The 20,803-nt window shown below is 40.4% G+C and overlaps 1 long non-coding RNA gene across 1 annotated transcript in view; it reads left to right on the forward strand.

Annotated features, from left to right (window-relative positions):
* The first annotated feature begins 1,562 nt into the window (after positions 1–1,562).
* The window catches only part of LOC117079129, a 31,039-nt gene continuing 11,798 nt past the window's right edge, over positions 1,563–20,803 (forward strand). Inside the window, exons 1-2 of the long non-coding RNA XR_004435271.1 lie at positions 1,563–1,601; positions 5,047–5,113. This is a non-coding gene — a long non-coding RNA (uncharacterized LOC117079129). The remainder of the gene's footprint in view (positions 1,602–5,046; positions 5,114–20,803) is intronic.

Here is a 20,803-nt window from a genome sequence, read left to right on the forward strand (position 1 = left end):
AAACTTCCTGGCTTAAAACAACACATATTTATTTTCTACAGCTTCTGTGGTTAGAAATCTGGGCATGGCTTAGCTCAGTCCTCTGCATATGGTCTTACAAGGCTACAGTTAAGGTATTGCCTGAGCTGCATTCTCATCTGGAATCTTGACTGGGGAGGAATCTGCTTCCACGCTCGCTCCAGTTTTGACAGCATTCATTTCTTTGTTTGTAGGACTGGAGGACCCTGAGTTTTTACAGACTATTTCCTGGAGACTGCTTTCAGCAACTAGGGGCCACCCACAGTTTCTAGAAGCATCTAGGAATATTTCCATGTGGCCTTTCCTAACATAACAATTTGCTCTATCAACTTATCAAGGATACTCTTTAGAATATGTCTGCTAGACAGTCTTACATAATGAAACGTAGTCATTTAGTGACACCCCATCATCCGTGCTTCACCATTTTGTTCAGAAGCAAATCACAATTCTCACCCACACTTAAGGGGGAAGATCATACAAAGGCATAAACGTAAGGAGGCATGGATAATAGGGTACTTACTTCCAGAAAAAGGTAGCGTTTTTATCAGACTTGTTTTAAATTTATAAATTAACTGGAAAGAACCAATTTTTAAAAGGTATTACATCTTTCTGTCAAAATACAGAGTATATTTTATTCAAGTCATAGTTTTTAAACTTTCAATAGCATTTTATAATTTTTTAATGTAATTTGAAACATTTCTTCCTAAATTTATCTATAAATATTTTATTTTATTTATTTTTAATTTTATTTACTATCTACAATGGGCATTTCTTTCCATTATAATTTCTAATTGTTCTTTTTATGTATATGGAGGACATATATTGATTTTGTTGGTTAATTCTAGTTTATGCTTCTCTTCTAAAAGTTGGCTATACGTTTTGGTAGTTTTCCTATTACTTCTTTTAGATTTTCCCAAATACACAATCATAGCTTCTATAAAAAGAGATAGTTTTACCTTTTCAATTCCAACTTTGATGCCTCTAATTGCATTCTTTTTTCTAATTTCATTGGCTAGTACTTCAACAATAGTGTTAAAAGTAATAGAGATTATAGCCATCTTTTTTGGTCATGACTTTAATGGGACTGAATTTAATGTTTCCTCCATTAAGTAAGATGATTGTGTCTTAATTTTATCATTAAATATTCCTGAATTCTTGTCTCATTGAATATTTTAAATATAAATGTGTTCAATTTTTTCAAAATACTATTCTATATCTAATAATGTTTTTCTCCATAGCTCTATTAATATGATAGATTATATTAATGAGTTTCTTAATGTTAAGCCATCTTTAATTACTGGAATAAATCACCCTTGGTCATGACGCACTATTTGTTAATGTGCTAATAAGTTATGTTTGCAAATATTTTAACATTTTGCATCAACATTTAGAATTTAGACTCTTCTCTAGATTCCTTTTATTGTATAATGTTTATCAAATTTGTGGATCATATTGTTTTCCTTCAAAACTAATTTTAAATTTTTTGTTTCTCTTTTTAATAGCATTGGGTTGATCTGAGCTTTAAAGATTTAGAAAAATTCTCCTGTGAAACTATCTGGAGCTGGTGCTTTTCATGAGAAACCGTAACTATATTATCTACTGCTCATAAATATTAAAGATTTTAGACTATGCCTTTACTGAGGTCAATTTCAGTTAATTATATTTTCTAAAAATTATGTATTCCATTTGGATTTTGCAAAGTAATTACAATGATTTAAAAAATTTTTCTATTTTGATGGCTTTTATTTCTAATTTTGTATATTTATATTTACTCTTTTTCTCATTTGGATTAGTTGGTTGTTTATCTATTTTTTGTTATTTTTGTTGCTTTACAAAAGAACCAGCATTTAGGTTTATTTCTTTATAAGTTTCACCATAATTTTTTCTAACTCATTATAATCTGATTTAATATTTATTATTTCCTTCTGCATGTTTGGTGGTTCTCTTTTCAACTTTCTGAGTTGAGTATGTTATTTTTAAAGTTTTTGCTTTTTATTGTTATAAATATACTATACAGTCTCTGATAACTGCTTTATCTCATAGAGATAACATCATGCAATCATTATAATCATTTTTCAGAAATGTTGAAATTTTATCTTCCCCTTTGAATTAAAAATTGTTTATAGCATATTTTTTATAAATTCTAGATAGAAGAGGATTTTAGCTATTTTACTAGTTTTTTAGTTTTATTGTATTGTTATCAGAGAATGCTCTTATTATTATTTCAATTTTTTAGGATTTATAGAGGTTTTACTTGGGAATTAAGATGTCTTTAATTTTTGCAAATGCTCCATGTGTACTTTTTAAAAAAGCATATGCCTTGTTGGTAGACTATGTATGTTATATACACAGGCACACACACACACACGCACATGCATGCACACACACACACACAGAGCGAGAGATTACTTTATTGGCTATACATTTATCTTTGTTTAGATCCTCCTAGAGCCAACTCCAAGATAAGGTTTTGTGTGTACGTAACCTATGTACAAGATTATCCCTGGAAACAGGAGTGAAGGACTAGAAGGAGTGGATGAAGGAGAAATAATCAATATAAGAATGTGTTATTGAGAGTGCCACTTGGGGAAATGGGGTTCAATGCTCATCCGGCTTCTATGAGTATTTACAATGCATATTGCTGGGTAAGTGCTAATTAGCTGCAATGTTGAGGGTTACCCTTAGAAGCAGTGCTTTTTAGCTGTGCAGATGTGCTTGCACTGGGCTCTTACTAGTGTCTGGATGTAGAATCCCTGGGGCAGAAAGTGAAATACCGTTGCACATACATGCTTGAGGCAAGATAGTACCAGCAGGAGTTCAGTCAAAGCCCATCAGGAACTGTGTACCACCCATGTGACTGAAATTAGAGGAGAGATGGAGAGCTTTGAGTTGGGATACAAGCAGCATGAGAAACAGTTGATTAAGTCTTAGATATACTTGCTAATTTTTAGTCTGCTTCATCTGTCTTTGCTTAAGATATGTGTGTTAAAGTCTTCAGCTATTAGTCTATGTCTGTGTGTTTTTTATCTCATTTACACAGTGATTTATGAAATATATTACTCTGTTATCAGGTAAGCAAATTCTAACAGCCGCAATTGCTTTATAGTAAACTGTTGCCTTTAGCACTATAAAGTGACTTTTAATGCTTTTGAGTATAAATTCTATCTTGTTAATGATCAAGATCGTGACCCTTTCTCTCCTTCATTTTTATATTTTGCATTAGCTTAGTTTTGCTTTTTACTATTTTTGTATTTATTTTTATCTTAATTTTTAATAGGCTTCATTTTTAGAGCAGTTTTAGGTTCACAGCAAAATTGAGCGAAAGGTACAGATTTCTCATATACCCCCCGACACTCCCCACTCCACCCCACCCCACCCATACAGCCTCCCCGATTATCAACATCCTTACTACTACATGAATGCATCATTATCACCCAGACTCCACCAGGGATCACTCTTAGTGTTGTACAATCTATGCATGTGACAAATGAATAATGATATGTCTCTACAATTACAGTGTCATATAGAATTGTTTCGTTTGTTGGTTTTTTGAAACGGAGTTTGGCTCTTGTTGCCCAGGCTTGCATGCAATGGCGTGGTCTTGGCTCACCACAACCTCCACCTCCCGGGTTCAAGTGATTCCCCTGTCTCAGCCTCCTGAGTAGCTGGGATTACAGACATGCACCACCACACACAGTTGGTTTTTATTTTTAGTAGAGACGGGGTTTCTCCATGTTGGTCAGGCTTGTCTTGAACTCCCAATCTCCGGTGATCCACCCGCCTCAGCCTCTCAAAGTGCTGGAATTACAGGCGTGAGCCACCGTGCCCAGCCACAGAGTTGTTTTATTGCCTGAAATACTCTTTGTGTTCTGCTATTTTAGCCTTCCCTACCCACAACCCCTGGCAACCACTGATCATTTTACTGTCTCCGTAGCTTTGCCTTTTCCAGAATGTCATCTAGTTGGACTCATAGAGTATACAGCCTTTTCAGGTTGGCTTCTTTCATTTAATAGTATGCATTGAAGTTTCTTCCATGTCTTTTCATTTCTTTGTAGCACCGAATAATATTCCACTGTCTGGATGTACCATTCTTTAATTTTTAACCTTTTTGAATCTCCGTGCTTTAAGTATGCTTCTTATATACAGCACAATATTGTATTTTGCTTTCTTAACTATGCTTAAAATATTTTCTTTTTAATGGGTAAACACATTAAATTTATTGACCTACTAATATGATGATATGTTTGGTCTCAGTTCAGATATTACATTATATTATATATATGTGCATATAGGAATATTTAAATATGTAATAAATGTAACATATTTGTATGTGTTACATCTAAAATATATTTATTATAAATTATACATATTGTGCTTATTTGAATATGTGTAATATATAATTATCTTTATATATTAAAGTCTGAATATCTTATTTATTTTATTTGCTCTCTTTTGATAAGTCTTTTATTATTTAGAAAGGTTTATTTATTTGTGGTCATAATGATCTTTCACTCATATTTTTACATCATACCTTAGTGTCTTCCTTTTCTTCATTATTGTATATTATTTTCCTCTATGACACCATTTAAGTTAGCTAGTACCCTCTTCTTTTTCTCAGCATCTAAACTGAAGTAACACTCTTTTATGCCACATATTACATAAGGTCACTAGCAAGTTTATTCTACTTTTCATATGCTTTCCCCATTTCCCCCCATTTTCTGATAATTGTACTATATCTAAATTGTCAGAACACATAGCCATTACCTGCTATACTGTCTCAGTGTAGCCATTATCTAGTCTAACACACACATGCACACACACACACCTATATGTACACACACATCAACACCTACACATCCACACAGACACACACACTCCTATATCCATCTCTCAAATACGAGCATGTAGGGGATGGATCTCTGTCCTCTTGGGCATCCTCCTTAACTCCATGGTAGTGTACTGATATTTAATTGGGTGGGCACAACTATGAACATTTTCCTGATTTCAGAAATGTCTTCTCTGTATCAGGTTGCTCAGAGGATAACACTTCATTCTTGTCAACTAAGTTTAAGAGAATTCCTTCTAACCAACTGGGGTAAGAGCCCTTTTTATTGTTCTCCCTCCTCAGGAGCTAAAATTCTCTATCACCTTGTGAAAAACCAGAGAAAGTCCTTTGATGCCTCACACTTGGTGTTCAAAGTATTGTTTCTTGCCTTTTTGTCTATAAAGTTAGATAACTTTTGGCTTACACTGGAACATCAGCTTCTTGCACGATTACGGTGTAAATTCAGTCATGGCCATCATAATTGCTAACTGCTAAACAAATCGTGATTGTGACATCTGGATGCAATAAGGATTATGAAAGAAAGTAATGTGTAAGAGAGCTGGCAGACAAAAAAAGCAGTAGAATGTTCTACAGGAAGTGATAATTGATTTGGATATGAATGAAAATGAAAAACGTATATTTGCTGTTTCATTAGAGAGAAACTGAAGCTGGGGGGTTTAACATCTATTCTGGTGTAGAACTTTACTCCTTAGGGGAACAAGTTCAACTATGGAAAGAATATTTAACGCGCCCACATCAGACAGATGTGAATGCCAAGTCTTACTACTGTTCACGACGTAATCTCACTGCCCTATCATGGGAACATCCAATTTAAACAATTTGCATATTTATTTTTTAAGTAAGAGACCATTACTACGAAAAGCAAAATTTTTTTGGTGCTGAGTGATACGAAAATGTAAGAAAATGTTGCTACATTCAAGCCATCATTTGTCCCATAGAGCACTTGTCAAACTACGGAACATAAAGAAAGTTCAGAAATAAAACCAGTTACCCTGGGTTTTATAGCTCACTGGATCAAATGGCTGTACTATTGAAACAGGAAGAGTTCCCTTTTACCCCTGGCAGGGCGCATGATGTGGGTGTGGCTGGCTTCTTTGGTGCCCCACTGCTTGGACCTTTAAGGGAGTATGCAGACAGGCAGGCTGTGGGGCTCTGACCCCACAGCAGTCTAGGGGTGAATGTTTACAGCTGAAGCCCTGTGGGCGTGTGTTACAGGGTGCTCTTTTAGTTTCGCCATCCATAGGCAGCTTGTGTTAGTCCCCTCCATTAGACCCCTGCCTTATCGCAAGGACAGAGGGATTTCTGTATCCCGAGGTTCTTGCCTTGGTGTACCGGAAGAATCGGATCGCATGTGGGCTTGGAGAATTAGTGCAAGGTTTTAGTGAGTGGAAGTAGCTCTCAGCAGATGGGGGAGGCACAAAGGAGATGGTTTTCCCTGGAGTCAGGCTGCTCAGCGACCTGGGCTCTCCTTTGACTGCCCCGGCCAAACTCTTGAGTTGTTCTGCCGGTCGGTGGCCTGCTGGCTTGCTGGCGCCTGTTGGTAGGTTGCTCTGGACGTCCAGCTGCCTGTGTGTCTGCTTTTTAGGGTCTCCGGGTTTCTATAGGCACAGGATGGGGGTGTGGCAGGCCAGGGGAGGTCTTGGGAAATGCAACATTTGGGCAGCAAAACAAAAACTCCTGTCCTTACATAGGTCAGAGGGCACAGGCCAAGGGGACCCAGTCCTCCTCTACTCAGCACTTCCCCGCCCACTTCTGTATCATTTAAAGGGACCAGGTTCTTCCCTTCCCAGCACTTCCCTTCCCCGCTTCCATATCACTATGAATTGTTTTCTTTACCATGGTTGAGGAATGCATACATATTTTTTAACCAGTAATGTGGTTTTTAACCAGTAATGTGATTTACTTGAGAACCCCATTTCCCATAGTGATAAAGGGGGACACAATGAGCTTTATTTGCAATAAGGGGGCTTTCCCTTTCACTTCTAGGACAAAAGCCTCTGTCTGAACCCAGATGAGGCAGATCGCACTCAAGTGTGGAAACACGTTGCAGAATATGCTGGCTTCACTTCTCATCGCATAACACCTGGCACAGTCCAGAGAACAATTTGTTCTCCCCCTTATTACTGTAGAAGCTAAACACTCCCATTTTGTTCTCACTGAATCCAGAGTGTCTGGAAACTTGGGTTTGTAGCTAACGTAAGGTCTTTAGACATCGTTCCATTCACTAGGCAATGGACACATCTTCCAAGGTCTCTATGGAGCTGCCTTTTCTAACTGATATAGAACTTACTATTCTCTCTCACCTACTTTGGCATGCACTACAAAATGCTTTCATCGTTACTCTTTCATGAGTAATGCCTTGATTTGCTAGAAAGCTCATTGGGAGTAAAGAGTGTAGATTCTGTATGTTTCAAAACAGGCTTTGGATTTACGATTTCAGTCATAATTTGGTCCCAGCAGTATTGCTTACTGGTTCTGTGTACTTGATCAAAGAGCCAGTGCTCTATTCAAGTTCACCAAATATCAAGCAATAGATGAGTTTCCATGTTACCTTTAGATATCAATGCTGCCATTAGCACCTAAAGGTAGCATGAAACTCATGGATGTTCCCATTACATACATAAAATTATCCACCTTCATTTTCTTGATCCTATGCTAAATGCTTTACATGTGTCAATCCACCTATTTTTTTTTCCTTTTTGAGACGGAGTCTCACTCTGTCACCAGGCTGGAGTGCAGTGGTGCGATCTCGGCTCACTACCACCTCCACCTCCTGGTTTCAAGCGATTACCCTGCTTCAGCCTCCCGAGTAGCTGGGACTACAGACATGCACCACCACACCTGGCTAACTTTTTTTTTAGATTTCACCATGTTGGCCAGGATGGTCTCAATCTCCTGACCTCATGATCCACCTGCTTCGGCCTCCAAAGTGCTGGGATTATAGGCGTGAGCCACCAGCCACCACGCTCAGCCCTGTCAACCCATCTTATCATCACCATTACTTCATGATGAAGCTACCACGATTATCTTCCTTTCAGTGATGACACAGTGGCCACAAAGAGATTAAAGTGAGCTGGGATTGAACCCAGAGAGACTAAAGTGAGCTGGGATTGAACCCTTTTTGCTCTTGGCCACTGTGCTAAACCACCGTGGGAAAGCACCATGCAGAGTGCCTGGCACACAGAAGGTCTCCAGTAAGCATCTGTGTATCTCTCATAATAATAGTTTATAAAGTATGACTGAATTGATATACAAAAAACCTGCAGGCTGAAACAAGGTATTTTTAAAAGTGTTGTCTATGGGCTACACACATCAGAATCTTGGATCTGACTTCAAACCTACTGAATCAGAAACTGCAGGGACTGAGGCATGGGAAGACTCATGTTTTGATTATCTCCTCTGGCCAATGCTTTAAACACTAAAGCTTAAAGCCTTTCAGTGTGGTTAAAAGATTATGAGCTGGGCATCAAAACATCTGGGACATTAATAGCTTATATTTCTATAACTCTGTACAATTTGCAACTTGCTTTTGTGTGTGTATGCAAAATAATGTCAAAAACGTGCATATTTTAACACTCATTTTATAGTAAAATCCCAGAGAAACATCTTAGAGTCAACTTCTAAGTACAGCCATTGCAATTAGTAAAATGGTTTGTGGTGGCAAAGAGGAAGTAAGCAATACTTGATCAATAACCTTTATTTTTTCTGCTGGATATAAGCTTTATGGAGTCAGTAACCAGTCTCTCTTAATCCCTGTGTCTTCTAGTCCACATATAACTGACATTTAACGAATAACTGTATAATTGAGGAAAAGGATTCCATACAATGGGAAAGAGTTTTCCAAGCAATATCCAACCTCACCATTGTACTTTTCCTGCCTAAAGTCAGAGAAGTCTATAAAATGCTTCTTATCAGGGCCAAACATTTTTAGAATGGCTTCCACAGGCAGAAGGAATTTATCAGAGCAAGTTTACACTAAAAGACCTTTCAGAATGTCTGAATTCATCCAGATTTTGATAGTACCAAAATACTACAAATTAAAGGTAAATATGCACATTTACATAAAGAAATTCCACAAACTTCTGGTAATTAGCTTATTAGCTCTGAAATGAAAAGTGGCAGATCAGGTGTAAACCTGAAATGTGATGGTGCTGAATGAGGCAGAGAAAGAGAAAGAGGAGGGACCATTCAGTCAAATGGAAGAAGGTAGTGTCCTAGTAAATTTGTAAGAAGGGCTGGTAATTAACACCCTGATATGGTTTGGCTGTGTCCCCACCCAAATCTCAGCTTGAACTGTAGCTCCCTCTTACGTTGTTGTGGGAGGGACCCGGTGGGAGGTAACTGAATCATGGGGGCGGTTTCCCCCATGCTGTTCTCGTGGTAGCGAATAAGTCTCACCAGAGCTGATGTTTTATAAGGGGAAACCCCTTTCACTTGGTTCTCATTTTCTCCTGCTGCCGCCATGATTGGGAGGTCTCCCCACCCACGTGGAAATGTGAGTCCATTAAACCTCTTTTTCGTTATAAACTACCCCAGTCTTGGGTATATCTTTACCAGCAGCATGAAAATGGACTAATACACACCACATCTACATTTTAGTTAGTCCTAAAGTTATATGGATTACAATTTGCAGTAAATATGAGCACAGACCAGATGTATGCAGGAGCAGCTATTTATGTAACTTTAACCAACAAACTGCCATCTGCAACCCATCTTCTCATTAACCAAACCCATGGAACTGTGGAAAAGAAGGGGAGCTCACCAGCCTAGATAACGCAATTATCCAAGCAACCCTGGTGACCCACAGGATGATGATGGTGCCCAAGATAGATGTGTCAAGTAAGTATCTTTTGAAGAAGGGTACTTTTTTTGAAGAAAGGTCGATAACTTGTTCAAGAACACAGCTAGTAAGGAAACAATATTTAAAAGAAGGAGTTCCTCACATGAAAGTGTGTCCTTTGGATCACAGTACAGTTTCTATTAACAAGCCACATGATGTTACTGAGTGAGGCTCTTTCAATCCCAGCGTCCTTGTCTTTAAAGTGAGTGAAGTGGAATAGGTCAACTTCAACGTTCAGTAAGGACGAATACTATCCTATGATGCTGGTCTCAGCACCAGTTACCAGCAGAGGGCGCCAGAGCCCTTTGAAAGTGTTTTTTGTATGCGTGTGTGTACCCCCACCCCCGTCAGTCTTGGCATCAAATTTCTCAGCCTGCATGAATCAAATTATTGCTTGGGGGTGGGTGGAGGGAAGTGTCACGGAGTTATCTGACTCCCTCTTTCACTTTCTCAAGGAGGGAGAAAAACCTCTTTTCATTAAATTGTAAGAGATACGCCGTTACAGCGTTACTTGTTAATCAAAACAAGTTTCCCAAATTCAAATGCGATTAAAGCCGAGTTTTTAGACCTTTATCTCCTTCCTCCTGGGTGTGTATCCCCCTGTGGGAACTCCTGCTGGGAACACTGCTTTGGAAACACTAATATGTGCTGCAGGCCCGTGAATATGGCACCAGAGAAGGGGGAGGAGGGAAGCTGGCCTGTCAATTAAGCGCAAGGAATCTGAAACGGGAGAACAGACGCAGTGGCGTTCTGCAGGGACAGAAACCTCTGCCAAGGAGACTAGCCCCACACACTAATAGCAGATTCAGTCTTTCTTGTGGTCTCAGTCTAAAGAATCGCTAATCAAGAACCACCAGTCAAATTCATGGAAAGTGTGTGTGTGTGTGTGTGTGTGTGTGTGTGTGTGTTTAGGGGGAGGGAGCTATTATAAAGCAGTGCTGACATCCTGTGAAGTGTATGTCACAGGGTCTTAGAAAACATCCCCAGCTGCATTTGTTAAGGCTTATGCCTAACTGGGACATTCCAGAGAGGTAAATAACTCCTTTGCAATTATTCTTGTAGTATTTTTGACCATGCTGTTAGATATTTCTGACTCAAATGAGTATTTCTGAGAAGAATTGTTTGTTTGCGGCAATAAAAATGTCAGCTTCTTCTTCAATCTTTGCTCATTTGAAAACCTTTCTTACATGAAACTGAATTGAGAGAGGAAGACGTCAAAATTAGGGCATTTGCTCTGCTCAGGACCAAGGTAGAGATAAGTTGCCCTTCGCGTTACTGTCACTTCTCTTCCAAAGGTTGGTTTTCAAGGGTAGAATGGGAGCAGAAAAAAAAAAAATGTCATCTGCCCCAGTTTTGGGAACACGTAGGGGGCCCAGGGCAGTGGGATCTAATGTGAGACATGAAGGATGAGTCTGACCTAGCCAGGCACAGAGGGTTTTGGGACGCTTGTTCTGGACAAAAGAAAGCAACACCAGCAAGGCTTACAAGGGAGATTGTGCTCTCAGTATTTGGCCCACTTTTCTGGGAGGGTGATGCCACGGAGAATGAGCACTTGTCTATGAATTAAAACAATTTAGCAATGTTTCCAATGTGAGGTAAGAAAGAATTTGGTCAGGTAGAAATAGTGTACTCCAAATGAAGAACTGGATGTTGAATCAGGTCTGAAAAGAATTTGCTGCTGCAGTGAAATCTAGTGGGAGACAGGAGACTCAGAACTATCTGAAAACCCAAAGGACAATAAATATTCCACCCACATTTCTGTGCAATCTGATATAGAGAGTAGGAAGGAGAGAAAAGGAAGAACACGATCCTCAATTCAGTAGGTTTAATGGGGGCAATTTTGCCCACTTACCCATAATGACAGCCTATTTTCTACTTAACGTGTTTAACTTGAGATCTCTTGTTTTAGGTGTCGATGACTATAGGATGCCCTTTGCCAAGCCTGGGGACTTAGGCCATGTTTTCTTGTAGCCTTAAGCACCTGAACAACTCACTAGAAAATAAAAAGTCCAAATTTGAAATTCTTCCATTTCTTTCTATCTAAATTACCTGACTCCAGGGCATTGTGAATGCAGATGAAAGGACACCATCCCTAAAGGGATGCGACATAAGAAAGATCCAAAGAAGAGTCTCAGGAAATGGAGCCATGTGCATCTCTGTGGTTGCTACTTTTGTGTGTAGAGTCTGAGAAATCGGGCCGTCTTCTAGGGGTTTCTGGAGGGAAGAGGTTCTGGTAATGTAAATTCCCTGGCTGTAGAGTTGAATATTGGAGCTTCAATGGAATTATGGGTGTCCACAACTCCAGTCCCACCTGTGGTAAAAGAAGAAATGAAAGCCCAGACAGACTGAGAGGATCAAAGATTTTCCGGAACCTCTTTTTATGTCTCAACCTTCATTGTCACAATGAATCCCAAATGTTTCATTCCTTGTATCCTTCCTTGAGTTCTGCCTGTGCTCACAGCATGAGGGCCTTGTAGACACAAAGCTGTTTAATACACAGTCTCTTTAAGGAGACACAGCACAGAAAATTCATGAGAAAAGTATTCGTGAGAGAAATAGGCTAGAGACCATTCGATAGAAGGGATTTTGTCTTATTCATGCCATTTGAAGTTGCCACAGTAATGAACTAGGTAATGTGGAAGGACACAAGGAGGCGGTATTTGTGTTGGAGACTTAGAGATGGCATCAGAAATGACTTCACAGAGGCCGTTCTAGCAGAGCTGCAATGAGACGTGAAAGATGTGTAAGAACATGAGAAAAGGGCTGCAGGGAAGGACATTCCGGGAAGAATTCACATGTACATATTGTCTGGAGGACTGCCAAGCAGCTTCACAGATGGAGGAAAGTAAAGGAGGAGTTTCAGGAGATACTGGAAGAACCACGGACACAGACTGGGTCGGGAAGGATTTGGGGTGAAGTCTTTGGATTGTATCCTGTAGAGCTGTGCTTCTCACACTGTCTGTGGTACAGGACCAGTTGTCGTTGTTGTTCTTACCCCAACTGTGCACCGATTAAGAGTATAGAGTTGGCCCCACAGATGACTCTCCATGTGAGCTCCACAACACCCTGGGTAGACTCTACTTAATGACACCGGTCTACTCACCACACATGACACATTGGATAACATGGGGATGTCAAATGTCCATATACACTTCCAAATGCTCTCTCTACTTTTGCACTTACCTCTCAGGGACAGGAACAAAGTTCACAGGCTGGTGCCCATCTGCAGACCATGCTTGGAGCGGCATGACTAAGGGTAAGGAACCACCAGGAATATCTAAGCAGGGAAATAACTTCATCAAATTTGTGCCCTAGGAAGGTTACACTGGCAGCAAGATGGAGAAAGGTTTTCGGGCAGAGACTGAGTCAAGGAGACAATTCAAGGCACAGGAGCATCAGTGCAGACAAGAGATGGTGAGGATCTGACCTGAGGCCCTGAGTATCCTTAGGGGGAGTAGATCATGCATCTAAGAACCATTTCAGAGACAAACATGCTGTGCTTGTTGAGTGTTGAATATGTGAGGAGCGGGAAAGGGAAGATTCAAGATTTCTGGAAAACTGTGGGCATTAAGATCCCATTAACTGAGATTTGAGCTTGGGGCCTTAAAAGTGGATCCTGAAGGCCAACCTAGGGTAGGGGAAAGCCCATATGACTAAAGGAGCTTTTCTCAGGACAGGACAAAGATAACACAAACTTTGAGTCAGAACCAGCTCCAAACAGCCAAATCGGTGTAATCATGTGCGTATGTATATATTTGTGTGTGTTTTCAACTTGGTTGTAGCAGTGCCGTTTTGCAGCAGAACATTCCTCAGCCCTAAAGTCATGGGCAAAAATCACAGATCTGTCAGTGTAACCTTATCCCAGCTTCCTGTTTGAGCACTTCCTATCTTCTCACAGACTCAAAAACAAGCCCCAGCTGGTCTGATAAAATTGAAATTACTTGTAAGTGCAAAGTGCCACTGGACCCGCTCTGCCACACAGAATGCAGTTCTGCTGCTGGGACTCAAGGGAGAATTTGGAAGGGAGGATTTGGGGGTGTAAGGGAGCTTCTAGCCTGGAAAAATGGTTTGTGTCTTCCACTCACTTACCCTATAGAGGGAGAAATGACTCCAAGGGTCTTTTTGTGTCTGCTGACACGTGCCCACCCCCCTACACAGACACCTCTGTGCATCACACAGCACAGGTGTTCCAACCACCTGTCATTTTCCAAACGTGTCTCTTTCCTGTAATGATTGCTGGGCCCCAAGCCTCATGGAGACAAACTTCCCCAACCACCACCACACCCATAGACAAGGCCCGTTTTAGACTGTCAGACTGAATAGGGACTCCAAAGTGAACACTGAGCTAGGGGACTGCATCTCAAATGCCTGTAACCAGGATAGTGCTTGGCACATGGCGGGAGCTAAATGAATGGCTGAGGATCTATGAGTGAATGGGGCTTGAATCTGGAACCTGCTCCCTAATCAGGCATTCCTCTCTTCTCCTTCCTTCCCATCTTTCCTACTTCTCTCTCCCTCTTCCTTCCTTTATTCTTTCATTTTCATTTAATATATGTTTACTGAGCACCTACCATGTGCTAGAATCTGTTCTAGATTGCAAATAATCCTTGATAAATAAACCAGACCTGGTTCTGCTTTCTTCCTGGATCATATAGATTTCTGTAGTTTCAAAGTTGGAAGCATTCTTAAATGTCTTTCAGTCCAGACCCACTTTCTGCCCACTTTATGGTTGCATCCATCTATACTAGCCCCTATCCACTAGCCACCTGGTCTTTGCTTACATACCTCTAGTGACAGAGAACTCACTACCTTTGAAAGCAATTACCCTTCACTGGACCATTTTGACATTGAGAATGTTCCTCTTTCTGAAAAACCTAAATGCTAACAGTTATTGCCTTTGTGTAGTGGAGTGATGAAAGATTTGGGTTCCATCTTTTCTGTATTGTGGTGTTTTCTAATTTTTCTCCAAAAGAATGTTTTGTTTTATTAGAGAAATTGTAATTTTGTTAGATAATTATTGAAAAAACCTTTTGTAAGAAATAATTTTGTAAATTCTTGCTTGAGAATTTCTCAGACTATGAGCTGAGAACTCTCTCCTTGCAGCTTCTACAGACTGACCCCAGTTTTGTCCAGAGGAAGCAAGAAAAAGCTTATACTTTTTTTCTTCCTTTAGCATTTAATGACCTCTGTCCTTTTAGCATATAATTGCTTATTTTGTTGCCAGTACTTCCAAAATGTTTGGCTTACTCAGCATTACTCAAAGTTTATTCTAGCAAATGAGGCTTGCATATATTTCCATATTTTTAAGATATGGCTCATTCAGTCTCTCCTTCACTGAAGATATTTGATTTATATTTGTTGACTTTACATGTTATTTCCTGCTTTGGTAATCATGGCTACACCAGAATGAGATGTTCTGAGAATTTGGGGAGGCAGGGTACCATATTGGTTAAGAGTATACATTTTGGAGTCAGAGGTATGGGTGCAAATCCAGGCTCTATTAGCTTTGTTGTTTTCAAATAGTTATTTAGTATCTCTAGGTTTTGGCTCCTTCATGTATATTATGAGGATAATGACGTTCGACTAACACAACTGGTATGAGGATTCAACTTGCTAAGATACAAAAGTGCTTAAAATAAAACAGATAGGAAGGGAACAGTAGACACCGGGGCCTACCTGAGGATGGAGGATCGGAGGAGGGTGAGGATCAAAAAACCACCTGTCAGGCACTATGCTTACTACCTGGGTGACAACGTAATATGTATACCAAACTCCTGTAACACACAGTTTATCTATAGGACCAGCCTGCATATGTATAGCCAAAACTAAAAGAAAAACTAAAGAGAAAATAGAACATGTGCCATAACTGGGTCTTACTTAGATATTCAATAGAATTCCATTTATTTACATATTTATTTCTAATTAAGTGAATAAACATTGATTTCACAAATAGATTTTGAACGCTTTTACTAACCAAGATCTCTGCTTGTCTCCCATCCTCCCAGGTGTTGAAGACTATGCTCTAGGTATCTCCTAACTGGTTAACTGGTTTGGTTCTACCTGAGAGCAGACATCCCACTAAGTGTGAGTTTCTTGGTGTAGACATCAGAAAACTTACAACTGGCTTTATCATGGTCCTCATTTGACATCTCTTGATTCGGACAGGAAGACAAGAATCATCCGAGAATCCAGGAATTCAGGCAGGAAACGGGAAAAATTCTAGACGGACATGAGAACAGCCGAAAGGAACTTTCACTAGTTCAGAAAAGGCCCCTGTCATTTTCAGAAGGGAGATCCTCTACATCTTCTGTCAGATTTTCACCGTAGTATTTCACTTTCTTTGGTATAATTGCCAATGGTATTGTGCTTTTAACTTGTTTCCAAATGTTTGTTGTTAGTGTATAGAAATGCGAATGATTTTCTGTCTTGATCTTGTGCTTGAACTTTCTTGCTTGAACTTTCATCACTTTCATCACTGTGTTGAATAAGAACAGAGAGGGTGGATGTATTGGCCTTGTTCCTGATATTAGGGGGAAAATGTTGAACATGTTCTAAAACATCCTGAAGTCAAAAAGTACTGCCACCCAATATGCAGCTCTTTATTGTATGCCTCAAGTAAAAATGATTTGAGTATTCAATGAGGCAATAGTAATGAAAAGCTAGTTTGTTTCAAAGCCCTGGTTATGTCACTTTCCTGGAAATATTTGCAAAGAAATAGGAACCCTATTCTATATTAACTTCCTCAGCTACCTAATATTTTCTCTTGTTCATTGTCAAGCAAAAATAAATAAAAGCAAAAACCTTTGCCACATGAGTTCAGGAGGGAGGTTTTAGAGATAGGAAATTGTATTCATCCATTCTCATATTGCTATGAATAAATACCCAAGACTGAGTAATTTAGAAAGGAAAGAAGTTTAATGGACTCACCATTCCTCATGACTGTGGAGGTCTCACAATCATGGCGGAAGGTGAAGAGTAAGCAAAGGCACATCTTACATGGTGGCAGCCAAGAAGAGTGTGTGTAGGGGAACTCCCCTTTATAAAACCATCAGATCTCATGAGACTTATTCACTATCATGAGAACAACACAGGCAAACCCTGCCCCTGTGATTCAGTTACTTCCTTCCGGGTCCCTTCCATGACACGTGGGGATTATAGGAGCTACAATTCAAGATGAAATTTGGGTGGGGACACAGCCAAACCATATCAAGAGGCAAAGTAGAAGATTGGAATGATTGGTGGACTGAGACACTTAAAATCCTGGGAGGGCGTTCCACACATCAGGAGGGACACCGGCACTGACATTCACAGGCAGGAAGCATATGGCAAGAATGAGTAAAATCGGAATGGAAGGTTGTTGAGAGAAAAAATGAAAGAAGCTTGAAAAATTTCAGGAAAGGAGAAAAGTACCAATTATCATATGTTTAAGAAGCAGTGAAGGACCGCACAAGTTTATATGCAAAAAACACAGCAAGGACACTGCTCTGCACCTCGTTAGCTTTACCCTCCGTTTCCTTATTGCTGCCCTCTGCCCTCCTGTTCTCAGCCTTCCAGGCCCAGCCCAGCCTGATCCTTTCCATCTTCAGTGGGCACCCACGTCCACTGTAGCGCATGCTCCATTGTATTGTAATTACCTGTTTATGTGGCTTTCTCTACCATATTACTGGTGCATTTTTCAAGGTCAGGAACTAGATATTATTTATCTTTGTGACTGTGATATAAAAAACTTTTTGGACTAATGAGTAAATTATGATAGGAAATTTTCAATCCCATTACTTGTAATAGCAGAGGTGGTCATTTCCCCTGGTGCACTATTCCTTCTGATTAAGCAAATGTTCCAGTTTCAGGGAAAACTAAACTTTACTTTTGAAGGATGGTTTCTTTTAATAACTGATGTACAAAAATCTGATCTTGAAATCTTGGCTAAACATGTAGCTCTCTAAGTGCAGCAGGAAATTCATATCTGGGACCTCTTGATCCTCTTCTCTCTCTTGCTTTTTTCAGTCGAGGAGGCGGTGGGGGGAGAGGCCCTGTTGTATGCTACAGTAGCTTGCCGTACCAGCAGTCAGGGTGAGAAGTGCTGGCCTCCTTGGAATGGCATTCTCTCCCCCACCCTACCTCTGAATCCCTAATTGACACGCTCAACAGCTGTACCACACTGCTGCCCACATCCTTCAAGACTTTAATGACTGTTTTCAGGATTCTCTGGCCTGCTAATTGTGCCTCTCCTGTTACTCATCTCTCATGGGTGATACTGACATTGTTTATGAGTCCAGGCATTACCGATCAGAAAGATCCTCAATCCCAGACCGCCCTAGGCTGATTTCCTGGGGGTTGGAAGCCTTCTGGTATCTCATTCCACAAAGGAAATGATATTCTCCCAGGAGCACTAGTCCCGGCCACCCTGCTGTTGATAACAACCCTCACTTTCATCCCCAGCTTCAGGCCCCTCCTGCCTCCTTTCCTAGCTTTTAGTAACAGCAGCAGCTGCCTAAAGTCATACAATTTCTCCTTGTTGTTCTTCTCCTCTATCTTCAGTTTTGTTGTTGTTGTTTTAAAGGAGCCTACCTTCCTCAAACTGCTTTCCCAATGTGAGGCCAAAAGATTAAATTGCCTCCGGGTAATTCGGACACACCAGCTGTTACTGCTGGCTTCCCATGATCCTCAGTGACTTCATTGAAAACGTATGTGTGATCTTTCAACATATGCACAAGTGGAGGGGAAGAGAAAAGCTTGCTCCTGGAAAAAAAAGTTCCCTGATGTGTCACTAAGTGCATGCACATGATGAAACAGAATCTCAGGACAGTCATTGCAAATGACTCCCTGGCCCCTCTGCTTCCTTTCCCCTGATTTTAGAGCCAAATTCCAAAGCTTTGCCACACAGAGAGTAGAGTATTTGGGCTGTGCGAGCAGAGAGCTCTAGAGGAAGCAGGAAGCATGAGCAAGGCCAGGCCACCCACTCAAGGCCCGTGTCACTGTTTTATCAGTGCAATTGCTGAATTTCTAGTAACTTCATTTCTCAGAGCAGTCTCAGCAATCTGTTCATGCATTTTTTCAGCAGATAGATACCGGGAGATGCCCTGCAGATGGAGTGGCTTCCTTCAGGAGGCTTCCAGTCTAGTAGGGGCATAAGGATTTGATAAGGTAAATAGAGGTGTGAAATGCAAAAGTGTTGCTGTTATGAGGAATCAAACAGAATGACTTACCTAGTTTGGAGTGAAAAAGAGCCAGAAACACCTCTTTGAAGAACAGCTGATTCTGAAGTTGTATCTGGTGCATTGAGCATTATTAAGCTTTTACAAAACCAGTTTCGGGCTGGGTGCGGTGGCTCACACCTGTAATCCCAGCAATTTGGGAGGCCGAAGCAGGCAGATCACCTGAGGTTGCAAGTTCGAGACCAGCCTGACCAACATGGAGAAACCCTGTCTCTACTAATAACAGAAAAGTAGCTGGGTGTGGTGGCGCATGCCTGTAATCCCAGCTACTCGGGAGGCTGAGGCAGGAGAATCGCTTAAACCCAGGAGGCAGAGGTTGCAGTGAGCCAGGATCAGGCCATTGCCCTCCAACCTGGGCAACAAGAGTGAAACTCCATCTCAAATAAATAAAAATAGTTCTATGCTATGTGTTGCAAATACAAATATAGAGAAGATATGGCATCTGTCTCCTCAGCCAATCTGTGGTAAAGAGAAATGTAACTATTCAATAAAAATATATTGTCGTCAATCCTGCGATAGAGATAACCCAGGGGCACACATAAGAAAGACAGTTAATATAAAAAATAGAGAGATCTGAGCAGTTTGAAGGAAGTACCCCCATAGCTCTCAGTCTTGAAGGATGGGCCATACGACAGGTATAGAGGCCCTGCATGTGTCAGGCAGTGTTTTATTTGCCTTCCATGCACAGTCTTGTTTAACCATGGCCACCCCTCTAGAAAGAGTTAGTACAGGTTGACCATCCCAAATCCCAAAATCTGAATTCCAAAATGCTCTAAAATGATTCTGGATGAAGAAATCATTTGACCGTAATCTCTCCAACTAGCATTATTGGGTTAATTGGCCAACATTCCTTTCAAAATTACTTTCCTGATAGTCACTTTTATATGGGCAAATGACCTCTGCCCTAGAAAGAGAGGAATGGTTAGAACACCGGCCAGAAGATGAAGAAAGTTCAGGTCCCACCACTTAACTGTTTGACCACATGAATGTAACTTAATCTCACCAAGTTTCCATTTCTGCCCCTGTAACTGAGGATAGTACTATCTACTGCCTATATTACCCAAAATTATACATGTAACCCTGCTTTGCAAACAGTTAATTGAAAACTGCAGTACACATGAAAAGGTGATTATCTAAAAATGCTCAGTGTTGCAACTTCAAGAAAAAATATCTTCCTGAGTTGAAAAGCAGAAGTGTTAAGGATTGGGTGGAAATTTTGCTTGGATGTATCAATTTCTAACAGGGTCAGGTCTGGGAAAGAGTAAACCCATGAGTCTTTTCTTCTGGCTTCATAAGCCTGATCAACTTGTCCTTATGAAACTCTTAAGCTTCCTGTAAGTTGATTTTTTAGTACTTTTTTCTTCCTACTCTTCACCTAGTTAAGCCCCATTCAGTTTTCATATTTCAGTTTAAATATACATTCCTGCATGCATTCCTTTGATTCCCTCCTCCCACAACCAAGTAATGCCCTGCTAACCCATGGTATCATAACATACACACTTCTTTTTTATACAAATCATTTTATAATCATTTAGCATTTTTTTTATTATTATACTTTAAGTTCTGGGATACATGTGCAGAACGTGCAGGTTTGTTACATGGGTATACGCATGCCATGGTGGTTTGTTGCACCCATCAACCCATCATCTACATTAAGTATTTTTCCTAATGCTGTCCCTCCCTAGTCCCCCACCCCCCAACAGGCCCCGGTGTGTGATGTTCCCCGCCCTGTGTTCATGTGTTCTCATTGTTCAGCTCCCACTTATGAATGAGAATATGCAGTGATTGGTTTTCTGTTCCTGTGTTAGTTTGTTGAGAATGATGGTTTCCAGCTTCATCCATGTCCCTCTACAGGACATGAACTCATCCTTTTTTATGGCTGCA

The sequence above is a fragment of the Trachypithecus francoisi genome, unplaced genomic scaffold (genome assembly GCF_009764315.1).
Source record: "Trachypithecus francoisi isolate TF-2019V2 unplaced genomic scaffold, Tfra_2.0 Lachesis_group7, whole genome shotgun sequence".
Classification (NCBI taxonomy): Eukaryota; Metazoa; Chordata; class Mammalia; order Primates; family Cercopithecidae; genus Trachypithecus; species Trachypithecus francoisi.